Below are 22,411 nucleotides of genomic sequence, written 5' to 3' on the forward strand. Positions count from 1 at the left end.
TGTGAAAGAGAAGGTTGTGCTTTGTCGGTTCTAGCCCAAATTCATGGAAATGCCCATAGACCAGTTGCATACTTCTCGGCTACTTTAGATCCAGTAGCCGCAGCGTTGCCCGGATGTCTCAAATCCGTTGACGCAACGGGTGTCAGCATTGAGAGGTGTGAAAGCATCGTAATGGGACACCAGTCAATGGTGTATGTACCTCATTCTGTGGAACTGTTAATGACCAGGACCAAGACACAGCATTTGACAAATAACAGGCTCACGCACTATGAGCAAGTTATTCCTGCTGCGGAGAACGTGACCCTTAAGAGATGCTCTGTCTTGAATCCTGCTACTTTGATGCCACTTCCAAATGATATAGAAGATGAAGAATGTGAAGATCACGATTGCCTTGATGTGACTGAACTATGCACCAAACCGAGACTAGATATTGTAGATGAGCCGTTGACTGACCCTGATGAAATTTTCTTTGTCGATGGGTCATGTGTAAGAGACAATATTGGTCAGTTGAGAGCAGCTTATGCTGTTTGCACCATTACTGGAGTTGTGGAAGCCGCTTGCCTGGAAGGAGTACACTCCGCTCAGGTAGCTGAAATCATTGCATTGACCCGCGCCTGTATAGCAGGCAGCAAAATTCGAGTCACCATTTACACCGACAGCCAATATGGTTTCGGGGTAGTTCATGACTATGGGCAATTGTGGTCTCAAAGAGGTTACATGACTTCTTCAGGTTCATCTATCCGAAATGGGGAATTTGTACGACTGTTGTTAGAAGCATTGCAAGGTCCGGCAGCTATTGCCATTGTTAAATGTGTAGCTCATACGAAAAACACCGATTTTGTATCCCAGGGAAACAGATACGCTGATGAGGTAGCACGTTACTGTGCAGAGCAGGGATACTCTTTTACAGAGGTAGAAGTAGGAGAGACACAGGAAAAGACAGAGTTAACTATGATGTTGGAAACTGTAGACACCTGGGACGATTTAAAGGGCATACAAGAGAATGCAACAGATTTTGAGAAAAAGACATGGGAAACCGCAGATTGTGTAAAAAGCGAAATGGACTTTTGGGTTTCAGCAGATGGAAGGGCAGTGTTGCCAAATGAGTTAGTGAGTCCAATGGCGAGACAGATTCATGGCCCGGTACATCTAGGCAGAGATGCTATGCTTCGGGTATTTAGACAAACATGGTATAATCCCAAGTTTAGAGTAGCCGCAGAAGCAGTGTGCCAGCGATGTGTAACCTGCCAACAGCTGAATGTAGGAAAGAGAACACCAGTCACGTTGAGTAACATAGGGAGGTCTGGGGGTCCGTTTAATCGGATGCAACTAGACTTCATTGAAATGCCAAAATGTAACCGCCTCAGATATGTTCTGGTGGTTGTCTGTATATTTTCCAGATGGGTCGAGGCTTACCCTACACGCAGGTGTGACACACTCACAGTAGCAAAGTTGTTGCTTAGGGAGTTAATACCGCCGTTCGGGGTGCCGGCCTCTTTGGAATCAGATAGGGGAACACATTTCAACAGCGAAATTGTGAAGATGCTCTGCTCAGCATTGAATATTGATCAGAAGCTGCACTGTAGCTATCGACCGGAAGCTTCAGGAATTGTGGAGCAGATCAATGGGACGATAAAGTCCCGAATTGCCAAAGTGTGTTCATCGACATCTTTGAGCTGGCCTGATGCACTGCCATTAGTACTCATGAGCATAAGTAGCACACCAGACAGGAGAACAGGTCTCTCTCCACATGAAGTTTTAATGGGGAGGGCAATGAGACTGCCATCAGTTCCAACTGCAGCTTTGTTGAATATCACAGATGATCTGATCCTGGATTATTGCAAGGGACTTTCTGATGCCATTCTTTCTGTGTCTCTTCAGGTGCAGGCTGCTGAAATCCCATCATCCCAAGACTTGTGCCACGACCTGTGCCCTGGTGATTGGGTCGTGGTGAAGAAGCACGTCAGAAAGAATTGATTAGATGTGCGTTGGCGAGGACCCTACCAGATCATTTTAACAACGAATACTGCTGTTAAGGTTGGAGGGCTGCCCAACTGGATACACGCCTCCCATACGCGGAGAGTTCCAGCACCCCTGGAAGAAACAGCTCCTCTCTCGGATGAAAACCCAGCTGTGGACGAAGAATCAATAGAGGGGACCAGCCAAGCTGTGGGGGTGTCGGAGGAAGCTGGGAGCGTGTCAGATCCAGTGGAAGAAGGACAGGACGACAGTGAAACTGACGTTGCCACAGAAGGAGAAAGCAGCTGTGAGTACGAAACAGACACTGATCAAGCTGCAAGTGATCTAGAGTCGGGTGTGAGGACAAGAAGCAGGAGAACAAGGCGTGGAGAGACCAGTTGGCCTGAAAGAAGAAAGAGGCCGAGCCTGAAGTCAACTCCAGAGAGAACCCTTGCCCCTATATCCGAAGACTCAGACCTGGACGAAGGTGCACAGAATCCAGAAGCGGAGGGTCCAAAGAGATCAAGGAGGGTGTGTGTGCCCTGCAGAAGATACGCCACTCCTGAGTGGACCTACCTGGCAGCAGATGTCTTGTGCTCAGAGATCCGGGAGGGTGAGGGAAGTGACAGTGACCAGCACTGATCCCTTCATAAAGCTGGAAGTGGCGTTGTTAGTGCCTGGAGTTGAAGCTGAAGGGTTGCTGACACTCACTATTCCAGATCCTCCTTACCTGAGCAGAATAAGAGAACTGGTTTTAAACAGAGTAGAATTTCCGACTTTTGGCACAACAGTATCAGTACTCGAGGAGACCATTCTTTGCCTAGAACTGTTAGAATACGTGATTAGAGCTGCTGGAACGCGGGTGATCGTAGACACCTAAATACTTTTGTAAATAAGCAGGATTGAGAAGATAACCTAGCGCCGAGTGGAAGAAGAAAAAAATTTAGGGACCTTTCCATTTAGTTGACGGAGCAGGGCTAGGGTTGTCTGTTGTTGCGGTTCAAAGGACTGATTTCAAAAGAGATTGCCAGCTTCCTGAGGGGTAGTTCAAGAAAGACTAATGAACAAGAAGAGACTGTTGAAGAGATAAAGAGAAAAGACTTTGTATTGGAAAGGAAACTAAAACTACACTGTCTTGAGAACATGGAGGCCGGCAACTCGAACCGCAAAGCGAAATGCATAATAGGTACACTTTTAGCGGGAGTAATTTTTCTTATAGTTTTAGTAGTTACTGTATCATATATAGTGGGACATGAAAATGAAACAAAAGCAACAGAAGCAAAGGTTGTGGTAACATTGAAACCTACTACTGCTAGTAAAAAGGAGGACAATGCAGTGCAGGAGAAGGCTTTACTAGCAGCAGAAGCTCGTAGGTTACACGTAGATGAGTCACAAGGAAACTTTAAATCAAACGCCTATGCCAAGCTGCTGTATGAATACATTGACGCTATGGAGGCGAAGGACTGCTACGTCTGTATGCAGTTACCAGCCTCTGTAGATGAAGGTATTAGGTATCATCATCTCCCATTGACTTATGGGATTACATGTAGTTTGTTTCTTAGTATATTCTATGGACGAGATAGTTTTGAATACTATTTTTCAAATGTTGATGCTGTATTACCAGAAGTCCCAGCTTACAAGCATATGAATAAATGGGACTATTATAAGAGTGAGGATCGATTAGGGAAATTTTTCATTCCTTGGAAAACGTTAGATATTTCACATGCCCGAAGAAATAATCTGACTTGCAAGGTATCAGAAATTGAGAAAAAGTCTATAGGGCAAGTGGATGATCGGCACAGAAGGCAGAAGATTCTAAAGGCTTCTGGCCAATGGAAAACTGATTGGACCGAGGAGGAGAAGTCACACAAAAGAAAGGGTAGTAACGGTCCAATAGCTTTAGATAGAACACAAAAAGGGAAGCTATGTATACATAGGGGTAAGACCTACTATGAAAACGTATTTGTGGGAGAAGTAAGTTGTGAACATGCCTTCCAATTAGAATACTACACGAAAGATTTCTTAAAGGGAATGCAAGTGATCCCAAATGTGTATTTTGTTTGTGGAAGAAATGCCTACGTGAAACTGCCAGACAATTGGTACGGTTCATGTTATTTGGCAATTGTCTTCCCCAAAATTTACCATGCTAAAGATTTAGAGATCATAGAGGGAAAGGCTCAAGCCAGAGAGAGAAGGGATGTAGGCGATGCTGAGGTAGTTGGAGATGTATTCGGCGCTATGTTCCCTCTTCTGGGGTTAATACTGAATGATGTCAAGATCAGGAGATTGGCAACAGTTGTAGATAGATTATCTGCCAGTACTGCTAGATCTTTAATGCTGGTGGAGGGAGAGATGCAATCGATAAGGGCAATGGTTCTTCAAAACGACTTGCTCTAGATGTTCTGACAGCAAAAGAGGGCGGAGTCTGTAAGGCTTTGAAGGTCCAGGAATGTTGCACTTACATTCCAGACAATTCAAAACCTCTTGAGAAGTACATACGAAATATCACTGAGATACACCAAGAAATAGAAGATTTGTCAAGAGTAAATGTATGGGAAAAAGTGGGTCACGGAATGGGTAAAGTTGGAGGTTGGTTCGCCAACCTAGGGAAAAGCTTTATATGGTACATTTTGAAGCCTATCATCATAATAGTGATCTGTGTAATCATATTGTGGGGGTTAGTGAGGCTGTACCAATGGTATAGGGCAAATAGGTTGCAAAGATCCATGAGAGAACAGGAGCAGAGACTAGCTGCAATGCAGGACAACCAGTACAGGAGTCTGAGGGCTCTAGAAATGATAAAGCGAGGGAGCATTGCAACGAGTTCTGTCTGATTTAATTCAATGATGGTGTTGTAATGGTGATGACCCCTGGAGGTCATCAAAGGGGGGAACTGAGAGAGCGCAATTTGAGAAAAATGTATAAGTGCACCATATTTACAATTTAGATGCATGAATTTAGTTAAAGCATTTAGAAGTGTCAAAAATATATAGAAATACATATACTTATGAGTGTTTAATCAATGTAGAATGCATATCTTAGAGTGTGAAGCTAATGTAGTAATGTTTAGAAATGCTAGAGTGCTGTTAAGACTCCATGAGATGTGGCTGTTGCAGAAGAGGATCTAATGCTGTTAAACGTAGAAATGTGCAGGCCTCATGGCAATGTATGAAGAACGAAAACGTGCCTTTGCAGTTCACATAAGATGGATTATTATTATTATTGTTATTATTTAGAATATTATTGATCATGCGTTAGAAATCATGTTTGATAGAAGTGTTTCATATAATCAGAGTGTATTAAGTAGAATTTGTTTTAGCTTAAGAAATAAAGGTTCACAGAGTGCAAGCTTCTTGCAAAGGAATTTAGTAGGCCTGGAAAGATAAAGTTGCTTCTTTGATCTGCATGTGCTAGTTAAATTCAGGTCTCGTTAAGCATAAATTGCCGACCATATTTGAAGTTTTACGACTTGAGAGATAAACTAGAGGTCGGAATTTGGGGCCCAATTCATGGGTGTCTGTTTGCAGGTGCGAGGGGTTACAATCAAGAGAGTGATGAATAGAGCTCTGTCCGGGGAGACAGGCACAGGCCTGGAGGAGGCTCCAGGAATTTACTGGGGGGTACCGGCGAGCCGAGAAGAAGCCTGGGAAGCAAGGTCAACGCTAACAAGAGGCCCAGAGGAGTATCAGTATGGAAAAAGCCAGAACCTAAACCACGTGAGAGGTGTACGTGAGGGGCGTCTCTGAGGGGCGTTTCAACTGTACTTGTGATTTTGTATTAGGGACAGCACCCTGGGGTGGAGTTAGAGCAGATGGCCTGAGGACCCTTAGAGAGCGGATGGGTAGTGGAGTTCTGGACTTTTTGGTTCCGTCCAGAGGTGTCAGGGAACAACACCCAAAGACCCCGGAGTTCCACCTGCCTTGGTGCGCAAATGAACAGAAACACGGGCTTCTCGATGGTGGCGTCAAAGACCAAAGGTTTATTACTGCAGGGACACAGAAGTCACAGAAACTACGCATAGGCAGTAACCAGGAGCCTGTTCGATTTGTACATTGAGGGTTGCTCCTTATATACTAAAAATTGTGCTCCAGGCAAATATTTCACATGTTAGTACATTCCCAAACCTTTGTGTCTCAAACAATAAATATTTGGCGTTACACAGGAACTGTCGATAATATCTGATGCCAAACATCACGAAGAGGAGTTCCCACTAGTCCATCACAATCCTTTGTCAATATTGCATTCAAGAGCCGGACCGCCTCATCGTAAATTTCGTTACCTCCCCCTAATAAAGGCCCAGAAGGAAAGGAGCAGAGCCAGGTGCAGGAGATAGGAAAGCGGGATAAGAGATGTTTGTGGGTTGTAAATGGGCAAGGCTACCGGCTTCGGCCGCCTAATCATGATCGGGACAATGGACACGAGAACCAGTTCAGGTGGGCTAGCCTCGGGCAGAGGAGGCAGCCTTTGTTGAGTCATGCAGCTACAGCGTGATCTGGTTTAAGGTACACGTGTCGTGAAAGAGGTGAATCTCCGGCTAAGGCTACGTGTCCTTAATCGAAATGAAGTGATCAGAGGTTATTGCGTATGTGAGGGCAAGAAACACAAAATGGCGGACATGATCTAAGATGGATGCTGTGGGTAGATCAGAAATGTGTTCATAACGGGAGTGCTCTTGCTCGTATCTTAGCGAAAACACCAGGATATGCTAAATGGATCATTTGCGGTTCGCTGATACTAATATTATGTATTTCCGACAATATTGAAAACACGGGTTAAAATCGTCACGGAACCTCAGACCCTCCTTTTGCCCTTACATAGGCAATTACTCAGTCTATATCAGAGTCTAGTTCTATACTCATCAGGTCGGTGACATGTTGTTGTATCATCATCCTTTCTCGTGCCTTTTCTCCATTCGCAGGTGGTTTTCTAAAACAAGTTGCAGCACAAAGACTACACAAAGCTGGACCACACTGGATAATCAGGCAACATGAGAATAGGAATACTAAGATGACACCGATGACCATTAGAACCTTCCACCCCCATGCTGAGATCAGAGTCCAAAACCACTCCATAAAGGACCAGTTTCCCTTGTCTATATGTATAGAGTCGGAAATCTTGTGTAGCTTAGAGATCGCCTCATAGACTGTTGGAGCATTATTAGGAATAAAGACACAGCAGCTCGATTGGATCATTCTGCATACCCCACCTCGATCTGCAAGTATGACATCCAGAACCATACGGTTCTGCAACGTCATGAGTCTATCCGCCTGAAGCTCAGCTGTCAAATTACTAAGGGCACCAGCAGTTTCAGTAATAGTAGATTCAACTACCCGTGTTAGCTGACGTATGTTTCTACTATTGGCCATAGGCCCCCAGAACGGAAGGAAGCCTTTGAAGAAGTCTCCAGCTTCCTGACCAGCAGTATCTTCCTTGCTGAAGACACCTCTCGCTATTCTGGTTCTGTGGTAATCAGATGAAGCAGTGTATGTTGGAGGCAGCAATCGAGCAATATAGCATGAACCCGAAAAGTCAGCAGGTAACCATGTATATGCCCGGTCTCGACAAATGAAGTAGGTACCCCTAGCAGTAAGGAAGGCAGGGGAAGAGTTAGCCGGAAACACATAAGTCTCAACGCACTCACTCCTCCCTAGCTGAGCTCTTGGATTTCTCCCGTTACCTTGCAAACAGACCTGACCTCGGTGAGGTACGACCCAGATTGGAGTTGAGCTTTTACGCTTGCTTTCTCCTAAACTAAGGCGATACTCTGAAGTATTCCAACTTAAATACACTCGCAGTTCATCTCTAGGGTATGATGGAGTATTATTGACATCCTTGATCATGTCAATAATTCCCTGCACTAAAGCTTTGTTGGCAGAGTTATATCTAGTGGAACGTGGTGGACGTGGAGGATAGGTCTCAAGGGCATAAGCAAAGATGGTTTGAAGGGCCTGAAATGATCCATTGTAGCTGAAAGGCAAAACCAGATAGGGAATACCTTTATCCATAGTGTGGGGTATCAAGCCACACACCCAGCAATCTGTAGTGTTGACTACCAGTTGGTGTTGGTGCAAGAGCTGTACAAAAGTGTTGTTAATGAACTCTGAGCGTCGGGCTTGCTCATGTTCAGGAAACGGGTGAAAAGAGTGTATAGAAGAAACAGTAGAAGTGGCAAGATCAAGGGGAGGTACTGTAGTAACTGGCACAAAAATCAGATTTATACTAAAGACGATTCTACCCACCAATGTTGCTAAAATAATCAAAAATGTAACGGCACATTGCATCAAAAAGCATTTGCTACGAAGAATTCTGTAAAGTCTGTTTCTGCGAACATAAATCACATTTTCTCGTTGCAGCGCAGGAAGCTCCATCTTCTACAATCCGCTCGCGACCACTGATGATGTGTACGTAGATGAAAATGCCTCTATCAGCCCTGGGAGTTCCCAGAACCAACAGAAAGATCGACCTTGTGTCAGACCCCTACAGATTCAAACTAGGCACACAGCCACGACCCTACGGCTACCCAGACGGCAAGGCAATTTAAAAACAATAAACAATAGCAAACTTCCTGGCTGAAGGCAAATGTTCAATATATCAAAATCACAATATGCAGTTGCCTGCTTTATTTGTCCATTTTACGTTTTCTCAAGTTGTATCTCTGCTTCGCAGGTACTGTCTGATCGGAAAATAGTGTATCTCTAGCAGCTGTTGCAGTGTTTAAGTTCGCAGATAGCAAAGTTTCTTCTGATGCTGGAGACAAATGTTCAGTGTTCAAAGTAGTCTTTTCAGGAGGAGAGTCAGGTTTTGAAGTGTCAGTAATCAATTCGGCATCGCTGAAAGAGATGAACTTCGGTGTGCTTTCAGATTCGGAGGCACCAATTCCCTTCTTTACCCAGTCGTCATAAGGGAGCGGCAGGGGTACACGCTTTACATGTGATGCGTGTACCCAGTGTTTGCGGCCAGCTACACGAACTGCTGTCCTCGTTGCCAGTAAGATCTGGAAGGGCCCCACAAATCTCGGTTGAAGGTTCTTCGTCCTCGCGAAGTTCTTGATGACAACAAATTCTCCTGGTTTCAGCTGATGCCCTGGACTCTCCGGAGGCTTTGGCAAAGCATCGAAAACCTGTTGATGAATAAGACTCAATTTAGCAGTCAAGTCGTAAAGGTAGTCTATCAACATAGGATATTCTAGAGAGTTAAATTCCTTAGGCCTTGGCACGCCCCAGATATTTGCTGGGCGGCCAAAGACTATCTCGTATGGGCTAAGCCCCACTCTAGAATGTACAGTTGCTCTTGTTGATAACAAAGCCAAAGGAAGTGCGTCTGGCCAGGCTAAACCCGTGGATGCTTGTATTTTAGCTATCTTCAGTTTGAGGGTGCCATTGTAACCCTCCACTAAACCAGCTGACTGGGGATGGTTCGCACTGTGGAATTTTTGTTTCAAACCTAGGCCTGCACATACACTCTGCATAACTTTCCCTATAAACTCACTTCCGTTATCTGACCATACAATCCGTGGCATTCCAAATCTAGGGAAATATTCTTTGAGAAGAATTTTGGCAGTTGATAAGGCAGTATTGTCTTTCAGCGGGTATGCTTCTATCCACCTGGAAAAAGCACAGACCACCACTAGGACATATTTTAAATTATTTCAGCGGTCCATATGAATGAAGTCTAACTGTATCACTTCGAAAGGGCAGGAAGGAGGAGCGAAATGACCAGCAGGAGTTGGAGTTCCCTTGCCAGGATTATGCATCAGGCATACCATACAGTTTTTCACTACTCTTTCTGCACACTTACTGATTCCCTCATTTTTCCAGACTGGAGCCAACATCTTACAGATACCTTTAGAACTTATATGTGCTACTCCATGCGCCATTGTCACTACTGCAAGCACATACGCATCCGGCAACATCCAACGCTGCTGCTCTGTCAAATCAATCCAACATCCATTCGAGTCCAACTTGCCCGTACTCTCTCTCCATACACGTTTCTCTTCCTCAGTTGCTTCTTTCTGAATCTCTTTCACACTTTCCATTGTGTCCTCACACATTCCAGACTCAGCGATCCATCTTGCAGACGTTGCAACATACATTCTACTCATCGTGTCTCTAGCTGTCTGTTTAGCAATTTCGTCAGCAAAAGCATTCCCACGACCAACATCATCCGTGATTGCCTTATGAGCACTGCACTTAACAATCGCAACTTCAGTCGGCAAGGTTAGAGATTCCAACAAGTCGTTAACTAGCTGACCATGTTGAATCTTAGTCCCATGGGACGTAATGAAACCTCTTTCTCTCCACAAACGGCCAAAACTATGGGCCACGCCAAATGCGTACTGACTATCTGTAAACACATTCACTCTCTTTCCCTTAGCTAAAACACATGCTCTTGTTAGAGCTATTAATTCTGCAGCCTGGGCAGAATTCTGACTCACTCTTGCAGTCTCTACAATCGTCTTCAAAGTCGTTACTGCGTAAGCAGCAGTCACATCACCATTCTCCAATTTAAAACATGACCCGTCCACATACAGCGTGCCATCCGGATCTGATAATGGAGTATCCCTCAAGTCAATGCGTCCTTTTGTCTCTTCCTCCGTTTTGAAACAGCAATCATGTGGTTCGGAATCACTCGACTCTTGATTAGCCGGCAACACCGTTGCTGGATTCAATACATTACATCTTTTGATCTGAATATGACTCGCTAGTAATGTCAGCTTGTAACCAGATAATCTCGCACTAGTAAGGTGTTGTGTCTTAGTTCGGTTCATGAGTGTGTCCACTGCATGAGGAACCATGACCACTAGCATGTTGTTCATTACCAGACCAGCAGATTGTCGAATGGAAGCCGCAGCTGCCGCTGTAGCCCTCAAACAACTAGGTAACGCTCTAGCTACCGGATCTAATGTTGATGAGAAATACGCACAAGGGCGTTGTTTATCACCAAATTTCTGTGTCAGGACACTCAACGCGCAACCTTCTCTCTCGTGAACGTAGAGCGTGAATGGCTTACTGTAATCAGGTGTACCCAATACAGGAGCTGAACACAAGGCTTTTCGTAATTCAGTAAAACTCTCTTGACATTCATCAGACCATGGCACCGGACTCGGAACATTTTTCCCAGTCAAAGCTACCAATGGTTTCGCTAAAAGAGAAAAATTTGGGATCCACTGCCTACAGTAAGAGGTAATACCTAAAAAGGCACGTACTTCTCTCTGTGTGCGTGGAACACTCATTTGCGTAATTGCTTTTATTCTTTCTGGGGTCAACTTCCTTCCCTCCTTTGACAAGAGATGACCTAGGTAGGTCACTTCTTGGCAGCAGTATTGCATCTTGGAAGGTGACACCTTGTGATTCAGATCAGACAAATGATGCAATAAGGAAATTGTAGCTGCTTTGCAAGTTTCCTTGTCATCGGCAGCCACTAAAAGATCGTCTACATACTGTACTAGGGCAGAACCTGGAGGAAGGACAAAAGAATCTAACTGGCTTTTTAATGCTTGACTATAAATAGACGGACTTTCACAGTAGCCCTGTGGAGCGCGTTTAAATCTGAAACTTTGACCTCCTAGACAGAAGCCGAAAATATCTCTGCTTTCCTCGGCTATCGGAATGCTGAAAAAGGCATTCTTTAAGTCGATGACTGAGAACCAAGTGGCTGTAGCAGGAATCAATGTTAACAAGGCAGTAATGTCTGGAACCACAGGAAATTGTGGAACCACAATCTTATTAACTTCTCTAAGGTCTATGACAAACCTGTACACTGGAGGTTTCGTAGGATCAGTTCGTTTTAGAATCGGCAATACAGGACTATTACAAACATTTCCTCGAGTTTCTTCAACCACACCTTTCTTAATCAAATCTTGCACAATTAATAAAAGTGCACGTTCTCCTTCACTAGATATTTTATATTGGGGAATTCTTGGAAATTTTACATTTGCTTTCAAAGTTACTACATACGGTGGTATTTCTAAAAGGCCTACATCATTAGGACCAGTCGCCCAAAGAGAATCAGGGAGTGAGCGCAGCTCTGTTGGGAGTGTGTCCATTGACAAGTACATCGGAGAAGTAATTCTTTTACCCAAAGTAAGCTGTACCCCTTCCGGAGAACAGTACAATGTCGCATATAGTCGTTTTAACAAGTCTAAACCAAGCAGATTTTCATTACAACCTGTCGTCAAAATCAGGGGTGCTTTCAATTGACACGGTCCAACAGAAATAGACAAAGGACCAGATATCGGGTTGTAAACAGGGGCGCCTGAAAAACCTACAGAAACATTTGTTGAGCCAGACAAAGGTGCGCCAGGGAGTTTCGCATGAATGATAGAACTTTTTGCGGCACCAGTATCCAACAGAAACGGTTCGACTACACCTGATGTTGCTACTGCGACATAAGGCCCACTCTGATCCACTGGAACTGATACTACTCCCTCTCTCTGTCCATGGCTGTCCTAGTACCCATTTTGCTGAAATCCCTCATCCACTTCACAATAGTCTTCAACAAGATATTGTTGAGATCTATTCTGCTGAGTAGACTGTCCATTTCGCTGATCAAAGTGATTGGAAGGACGATCATTCGTCTGCGGAGGTATAACACCTCGCCCTCGACCTCTAGGATTCTGCACAAATCCACCACGACCTCTCTGAGCTGCTGCAGCATTATTTTGCGCTAAGATCGGACATTCATTTTTGTAGTGACCCTCTTTCTTACAGTACGCACACTGATTCCACTGATATTGAGGCCTCGTTGAACTATAATCTGTCCTCTGATACGAATTCTGTTGCATATTAGTCTGATTCGTGCGAGGCGGATACGCCTGCTGTAAAAGAACTTTAGTTTTTAAATCTTTCGTTTTCTTCTCTGATTTTTCCTTTTCCTCTTTATCCCTATTTTCGTAGTACTGTGCAGTCGCAAGTATTTGCGCAGTTGTAGAAACAGCCCACGCACTCTCTGAATCCTTTAATTTATTGCATAACTCAGGTAACAAATTATGCACAAATTTATCGACAAACAGTCTCTGTCCTCCTTCAGTGCTCATATCCTGACCACTATGATCTACAAAAGTCTCTTCGAACCTTGTGAAGAAGTCGGAGACACTTTCATCTTTCTTTTGCTTGCATGCGGATAATTTATCCCAATTAACACGCAACGCAGGCATCAGAGTCTTCATTAAGTCAATTATTCTACCTGGAAGATTAGCAATTAGGGGTTCGGGTTTTGCACCACCCGTTTGCTGACCATCCGCTGCAGTGATAGCTGCCCAATCACCACCTAAGGCTGCTTGATGATCCTCCCTACGAATTTTAGCCCACACTGGTTGTGGAACTACATTTCCAAATAACATGTCAATGTCTGCTAAGTTCATTATACAAGCCTCAACTGTCTGTGTTAATTCCTTGTAATATCCAGCAGGATTTTTATGCGGATCTGGCAAGGCCTGTTTCACCGCTAGCACTTCAGCTCGCTTCCATGGAATGTGTATCCACACTCGTTGGAACTGTGCTGGAGCAGCTGCAATACCCGCATTATCATCACGTTGTATTGCTTCGCGCCAGATTGGAGGAACCTCCCTCATAGGATATTGGCGACTTAGCTTCATTTTACCTTTCTCTAAATCTCTCGGCGAACGAAGAGATGGATCATTCCTAAAACTTAAAATAAGTTCCATCGCTTCTTTTATATTATCGCCCACTATCATTCCTGCAGCAAACTCTTTTTGAATTTTAATTAAATCTTCTAAGTCTGATTCAACATCATCTTCCTCTATTTCCTCACGTAACAACGAGCACATCTCATCAAAGACGTACCGTTGCGTTGGTTCCTTCCACTGCATAAATGTGTCTAGCACATCTCTCGTACTGTATCTTCTACTTTTCGTAATCCATCTGAGAGCCGTGGAATCTAAAATTCCCCGTTCCTCAGTACTTGGATGCTGACTACGTCTCTGAACTGAATCAGAAGTAGGAGTCTTAATTAAAGTCTTATAGAAAGGAGATAACATATTAGTAACAGAATCAGTGATTCTTCGACGAACAGAAAGTGGAGTTAGCACACTCGCAGACGTAGAGAACACAGTAGAAGTAGGAACGGATAGCGAGGCAATAGGAGTATCGAGAAAAATAGTTTGTGAAGTAGTAGGTGTAAGCGAGACAGATACAGGTATAGAAGTCGGCAACCCAGGAAGAGGAGGAGCCGTAGGAACATTCACATTAACCACAGGAGGCACAGGGGCTTGATTCTGAGGGGCAGGAGCAGGAATACCAGGTTGTCCAGCAACCGGCAATTGAACATTCGGTACAAGTGGAGCCGTAGCACCTTGTGCATACGGTGGAGGTGACCGTAACAGATAAGACAACAGGGGATCATTTTCGGGATCCTCTAGTATCTTAGCTGTTTTCGATGGCAAGGCAGGATAGCACTTGTCAATCGCTAAATTATGCTCTCTATTTGCTATATCTATAGCCTTCTCGCACTCATTATCCTGCAACTGTTTAGTTGCTTGCTCTAGAGTTAGCTCTTCTTTCTCTTTCTGTTCTTTCTTAAATTTCTTCATTTCTCTCTGTTTGGATTCTTTTCGCCAATAACGGAAAGAATCAAACATTGCCGGCCGGGCTTTCTTACTAAACAATTTCGTTTCTAAATTATCAAGAATCTCGGGTTCAAAACTACCATGTAGTGGCCAACTAAGGACACCATCCTTCTTAGTGTAGCGGACCCACACCTCATTATAGAATATAGGACCCACACCATGTTTGCAATATAAGTCATAAAGGGGAGTCCCAATCGGAGGAACCAGACAGGAATCCTCCAATCGTGAGTCATGGTTGCAACCGAAACAAGACAACATTTTCCGACTTACCATTTTCAATCCGGAACACAAGACAAACAAAACACGGAACAAATATGTGCACTCGAACCAAGAACTTAGGCCTACCAAAACCAAACTAATGTATCGATACCCAAACTGAACCAAATAGATTATCGTAACCAGAACAACTAGTGATAACCTTACGAAACCAAACCAAACCAAGAACTGATCAAGGATTTTAACAATCCTCACAAAGTAACCAGCTAGCTATTACTAGATACTTAACTGAGGCACTGAAGACGTCACCAAGGAGAAACCCGTCACGTTTCGCTGTACTAAGGGCTGCACCTCGGGTCCAAGACAGGGCGACGGTCAAGGCAACGGCCCACTGCAGCCGTCCTGAACGGGAACCCTCGTGGAAGAGAACTTCGGGCCACTTTTGCGATATGCCGGGATCGATGAAGTGGGGCGCCAATTGGAGTTCTGGACTTTTTGGTTCCGTCCAGAGGTGTCAGGGAACAACACCCAAAGACCCCGGAGTTCCACCTGCCTTGGTGCGCAAATGAACAGAAACACGGGCTTCTCGATGGTGGCGTCAAAGACCAAAGGTTTATTACTGCAGGGACACAGAAGTCACAGAAACTACGCATAGGCAGTAACCAGGAGCCTGTTCGATTTGTACATTGAGGGTTGCTCCTTATATACTAAAAATTGTGCTCCAGGCAAATATTTCACATGTTAGTACATTCCCAAACCTTTGTGTCTCAACCAATAAATATTTGGCGTTACACAGGAACTGTCGATAATATCTGATGCCAAACATCACGAAGAGGAGTTCCCACTAGTCCATCACAATCCTTTGTCAATATTGCATTCAAGAGCCGGACCGCCTCATCGTAAATTTCGTTACCTCCCCCTAATAAAGGCCCAGAAGGAAAGGAGCAGAGCCAGGTGCAGGAGATAGGAAAGCGGGATAAGAGATGTTTGTGGGTTGTAAATGGGCAAGGCTACCGGCTTCGGCCGCCTAATCATGATCGGGACAATGGACACGAGAACCAGTTCAGGTGGGCTAGCCTCGGGCAGAGGAGGCAGCCTTTGTTGAGTCATGCAGCTACAGCGTGATCTGGTTTAAGGTACACGTGTCGTGAAAGAGGTGAATCTCCGGCTAAGGCTACGTGTCCTTAATCGAAATGAAGTGATCAGAGGTTATTGCGTATGTGAGGGCAAGAAACACAAAATGGCGGACATGATCTAAGATGGATGCCGTGGGTAGATCAGAAATGTGTTCATAACGGGAGTGCTCTTGCTCGTATCTTAGCGAAAACACCAGGATATGCTAAATGGATCATTTGCGGTTCGCTGATACTAATATTATGTATTTCCGACAATATTGAAAACACGGGTTAAAATCGTCACGGAACCTCAGTAGGCAGAGAGGGCATGACTGCAATGCACAGATTTACATCAGAGACTAACGGAAAGTGAGTGAACTTCTTTGGAAGTCACCACGGCTGACACCTTTTTAGGTTAAGATTCTGTTAAGTAGGGATGTCACTTAGTCTAGTGTAGGGACAGTCTAACCTGATTTTTCTCTTTTTGTAAATGACGCTTAAGTTACATCTTGTGTCTATTCTTGCAAACCTGTTAATATTTGAACTGGCTTTGGTGGTATTCTTCTGTCGCCTAAGATCGTTCAGAGAATTCATGTTTGTGTTGGTGCCAGTATACCTTTTGAACCTTATATTGAGATGTTTGTATCTCCAGTTATCTTTGGCTTTATAATAAAACTTTAAAATGTATTCGTGGTAAGTGGTTCTTCAGAGTCGTACCAATTTTTTGGTTTGCTTAACCTAGTAGTGGATTGCTTTTTACTCTATGACAGGCAACAAAGATTCAGTCGACCTAAGTGGGGATTTAGATCTAGAGTAATCAAATGCGAGATCGAAAATCCCGCCTTCTCAGTGCCATTCGCTTTCTTCTCCAAATGCACACAAATTACATGAAGCAAAAGGATGTTGCCTGCTGTGCTTGGTTTCAATGCAAACTTGTGACAATCTCATGACAAAAATATTACAAGCAATGACGGATTTGCATTTTGCGTACTTACTCATAATGTCTTGCAATTTTACTGAAATTTGGTGTAATTAGGTGGCAGCATGTTACGTAAAATACTGCCATCCTTAATCCTAAACACATTAGGAAAACACCAGACATGCTGGACCTGAAAGGGTATCCTAGTGATATGTACCAATCTTCTGTGAGCAATCCAGGGCACGGGTCAACACGACTAGATACTAACCTGTCCAGCAATTTGCTCGAGTAGCACGTAGCCCTCAGAACAATACTGTTCGGACCAGTTGCAAGAGGAAAACATGACTCAATTGATTAAATTTACATCTGACCAGCATCAGTTGATATAAGTTAGGCAGAGGACCAAGGGACCTGAACCCTCACAGTGCACCATCAACCAAGGATGAGCCAATAGACACCTCTCACAGGTTAGGTTGCATTGGGGTACGATTCGTCGTCCTTATAGGACCCTGCTATTAGTAGAGGCCACACCCTTCATACCACACACCCAGAACAAGTGTGGTTCAGGAATTACATTCCCCAGAAGGAAACCTATGCCATAAGAAGAACACTTCAGAGCAGAGGCTTCCTAAAGGGCCAAAAAAGCCAACTAATTGTCGAAAACGTCAGTTTTGTAATACTCAGTAACACAGCAGGACTCTTAAGGCTTCAGTCCTCGCAAACCAGCGTTGGCCATTAGTGATCGCAGCCTTTCCTTCACAGTTGTGTTTTTTTTATTTGAAGTTCACTTTTTAATACATTACCTACTGAGAAAATGTACCTTTCGTGTAATTCTTACCTTTCCAGGCAGAGATCAGTATATAATTTGTGAATTCTCTTTTATTGAGCGGTTACGTCTGCTAAATGTATTTCAATGTTATTTTTATCATAAAATGTTGAATTAATATTTTATCATGCCTCTTAGATTATACTTCGCCAAGAAGGCAATGAAAACAAAATGCTCAAAAGCTAATTTTGTTTGAAGCTTCAGCGTGGAACTGTTGTGTTACATTTGTATCCAAAATGCATCAGTCAAAGTATGCAAATGCAAAGCCTGATCGTAAATTGTGTATTATTTACTTGGGCCCCCATTCTGCCTGCCAGTATTTTCACGCCACCGGTTCATTTTAATATGCACCGATAACAGAAGATTTTAAATGCACGTCTGACTTTGAGGAAATGAGCGCGCTTCTGCTGGTGTGCTGAGAGGCAATCATAACAGTGCAGAAAACTCATAACCCCGCAGCAGTCTGACAGACAATCTTATTAACAAACCAACTGTTTTAGGCGGAACTTAATTTCACAGATTGACACATTGAGACTACTTTACAGAGCCATTTTCAGAGCCACTTGATAGATTGTATTAATTGTCAAACCTGTAATGAGTTGCTTTGCTTGGGAGCTGTAAAATAACTGATGACAGATGCATGTCATTAGTATGATTATTTACGCGAAGGGAGAATAAGTACACTGTACGCACCTTTGTGGTCTCATTTCAGTCTAATGTGTGCATTCTGTGGCCATTTGGGAGTTCCCATGTGTTATATGAGATGTCATTATTTATGTCATCGGTGATGCCATATGTGATGCCATGTTTTAAGTCGCCTGTGAAATCATATGCAGTGTTTTGAGTAATGGTGGTGTGGCTACTAAATCTGGTGACAGGGGAACCAGGAAGGGAAACAAGCCGGGGAAGGCAGTTTTTGTTATTCTCTACCATTATTTTCTGTATTCCTTAGATTCCCAATACTTGTATTTCTTTTTGGATGCGTCTGAGGACCCCTAATAACAAGGGACCCTAAAACTGTGTAGTGTCCTGCAGGACATGTTCTAGTTATTGGCAGGCTATGACATCCCCAGACTACCTTTTGTTGACCAGCATCTGCAGGGTCACGCTTTGCAGGCAGACAGGTGCTGGTGCTTCATGCAGCATCACCCTTCCCACGGCACGGCAGATGCAGCTGTCGCACACGGGGGTTGGATCCCACCATTGTCGCCAATGTGGTGTTGGGCCTCAGGCCCACATTATGGAGATGATGGACACAGACCCCAGGTGATGTGGTGCGATAACTGGCCACGAGCACATGCGCCCGGGCCCTTTTATTGTCGGGCCACATCACTCGTGACAACCGTAATGGATGGGCGGAAGTGTAAGTGTGCCCAGCCCTCAAGGGATTGGCTGGGAATGTCATAGTCATCCAAACACTAGAACGTGTCCTGCAGGACTCTGTCAATCACTGTCAATCACAATACTCTACTTAACACTCTTCAACAGAGAATGGGCATGGAGGGCACTGTGCTTAAATGGTTTGCTTGCTTCCTCTCTGATGGATCCCAAATGATCAAAATAGCGAACAGTCTTTCATCTACCTTGGCGGTAGGTCAAGGTGTTCCTCAAGGATCTATACTTGCACCCACATTGTTCAATCTCTATTTAGAACCATTAGGAAATCTCCTAAGTAAATCCAGGATCCACTATCATCTCTATGCGGACAACACTCAAATCTACCTTAAGGTGGCCTCCACTCACGATCTCTCCATCCTAAGCTCTACTCTCGACTCCATTCAAAACTGGATGTCAACTCATCAACTGATTCTGAACCCCTCCAAAACTGAATTCCTTCTCCTCTCCTCCTCACTTTCTCCTCCCCCGATTCAATCATGGATGGATCAGATGAACCTACTTAACATTAAATCCATCATTGTCGACAGCGCAAAATCCCTTGGTGTCATACTCAACAAAAAACTCAATCTACTCTCCCACATCAACTCCTTTGCAAAGTCTGCACAATACCAACAATACCAACTGTGCCTTCTTTGGGGGATTTGTCGCTTCTTCCCGGAGCAAGACCATAAAACCCTGGCCCAATCGCTGGTTCTGTTCAGACTGGACTACTGCAATTCTCTTCTTACTGGCCTCCCCAAATCCCACCTGTCCCCCCTTAAATCTGTTCTCCATTCAACAGCTCGTTTCCTATATGGGGCCAAAAGAAGCGACCACATCACACCCATTTTATCCACCCTCCAGTGGCTTCCGATCGAGGCAATATCTATCTACAAGAATGCCTGTATCACCCACAAAGCCTTGCACTCCTCCTCTCCTCCCTACCTGACAAAGAAACTGAAACTCTCTGGAGGCTCTAGACCATCACGTAATGCGGAAAATGTATTACTTGAACCTCCACTTTCAAGACGGAAAGATTGATGGCCCAATCCTTTTCATCACCACCCCCTTTTCTGAACCAATCCTTTTCAGGCAATGCTGTGAGAATCTGGAACTCACTTCCGCCTCAGCTCCGGATCACCACCTCTTCCCAGGCCTTCAAAACTGACCTCAAAGTTCTCCTCATTCAAAGACACATCCAAATTTAATTCACGCCCTCTCTATTCTCTGAAGGAAGTCCTTCCATTATAGGAAATTCCGTTCTCCATGACTATATAAGTGCCTTCCCAGTGTGTTCTTGTAGTTTGAGTGCCTGTCATTTATTGCAGTATTATACTTCTACTTGTATTGTGTACTCTTTTGTAACATGCACACGTCACTTTTCTTTGTGTAATGTATCGTTTGCTACCTCTGGTATTTTGTTTGCCTCGGATGCATGCACAATTTCCACCATCGCCTCATGTAAGTTAACGTTTGTTCTTGTGTTTTGAGTATCCGCCATTTATTGCAGTTTTATACCTCTACTTGTACTTTGTACGCTTTTGTACTCATGACCACATTTCATGTTTCCTCTTGTAATGAATCGTTTGCTTTCTATTGTATTTTGTTTGCTCTTGATTCATGCACAATTGTCAATATTGCCACATGTACATAACGTTTGCTTTTGTAACATGCTCACTTGTAATTTTCTCCTCATGTATCATTACTGTTACTATTGTGAAGCGCTCTGACACCTTTGGGTAAAGTCTGTGTGATATAAAAACGAATCAAATAAATAAATAAATAAAAGGACACAACAAACTGCACATTTAATATGACTTATTTGCACCCACGTTGTACCCTAGAACGGGTGTCCGCATGTCCAATACGCACGTATTTTATTCGAAACGCGGAACAAACAATATCGATTTGGTTGCTGCGCAACAACTACAAGGGACGCATAGAGAAAATAGTCTACATATATTAGGATGGACAGTTGGTGTCAGGATGGCAGACCGGGAAGTGGGTGGAGGGAGGGGGGAGGAGTTGGTTCACTTTGCAACATTAAGAAAGGACGCATAGAGACAATAGTCTACATATATTAGGATGGACAGTTGGTGTCAGGATGGCAGACCGGGAAGGGGGTGGAGGGAGGGGTGAGGAGTTGGTTCACTTTGCAAAATTAGCGCGTATTTATATATACACAACGTTGGATTCGAATACGTGCGTGTCCAATACGCAAGTGTTTTTAATCGAAAGGCTGAACAGACCCGATCGATTTGGTTGCTGGGCAACAACTACAAGGGAGGCATAGAGACAATAGTCTACATATATTAGGATGGACATTTGTTGTCAGAAGGGCAGACTGTGAAGTGGGTGGAGGGAGGGGGAGGAGTTGGTTCACTTTGCAACATTACGAAATGACTCATAGAGACAATAGTCTACATATATTAGGATGGACAGTTGGCGTCAGGATGGCAGACCAGGAAGTGGGTGGAGGGAGGGGGGAGGAGTTGGCTCACTTTGCAACATAGGCACTTGTTTATATAAACACAACGTTGCATTTGAATATGCACATTTACAATACACATGTATTTGTCATCGAAAGGCCAACAGACCCTATTGATTTGCTTGCTGCGCAACAACTACAAGGGACGCATACAGACAATATTCACAGAAACACATTGTATACCCACAAGTATTGTGAAATTAAACATATTAGAAATGTGCACTTACTCTTTCTCTTCCATTTAACTAGACTGAGCCACAGCAATGCATGGCCGGGTACAGCTAGTTTATTCATAAAAATATAATCTATGTTTATAAATTTGCGTTAGATTTTTATTGTGAGTTGTGTATTATTTGTTTAGTATATAGGTGTTTTATATTCTTTACACTCCTGTCTCCTAAGTTAAGCCTGCCTGCTCATTGTCAACTATCAAGGGTTGAGCAAGGGAATAATTTATTGAGACCCTAACTGAACCTTTTATTGATTTTGTGGCCTTATTACTAGTGGAAAGGCACTCCTTATCACTACTAGTAATCCACATTCCAACATCAAATATTCAAAATCTCACCAGTTGGAACAGGTATTTCCTCCCTAGAGGGTCCTGACCCCGCTCTCAGGTCCACATTATGAAGGCGGGTGCCTCAGATGTGTACATTCCCCTTGATTAATCTTTGGCAGGAAACCTTATGTACTCCATCAAATGTGCCATCTGGACAAATGAGCTAGCAGGAGGATGAAGAGGTAGGGATTGGATGCCCTGTTGTTTCTTTTGGTACAACATCTACCCTCCTTCCTATATCTTCCTTGGCCATAGAGAAAGATTATCGCTATCTTCAAGGACAACTCTAGTGGCAGGTGGAGCAATACTGATTGCGTTCAGTATTCCATCATCATTCATTCATTTTGATATTCATGATCATTTTGA

The sequence above is a fragment of the Lissotriton vulgaris genome, chromosome 11, assembly GCF_964263255.1.
Source record: "Lissotriton vulgaris chromosome 11, aLisVul1.2, whole genome shotgun sequence".
Taxonomy (NCBI): Eukaryota; Metazoa; Chordata; class Amphibia; order Caudata; family Salamandridae; genus Lissotriton; species Lissotriton vulgaris.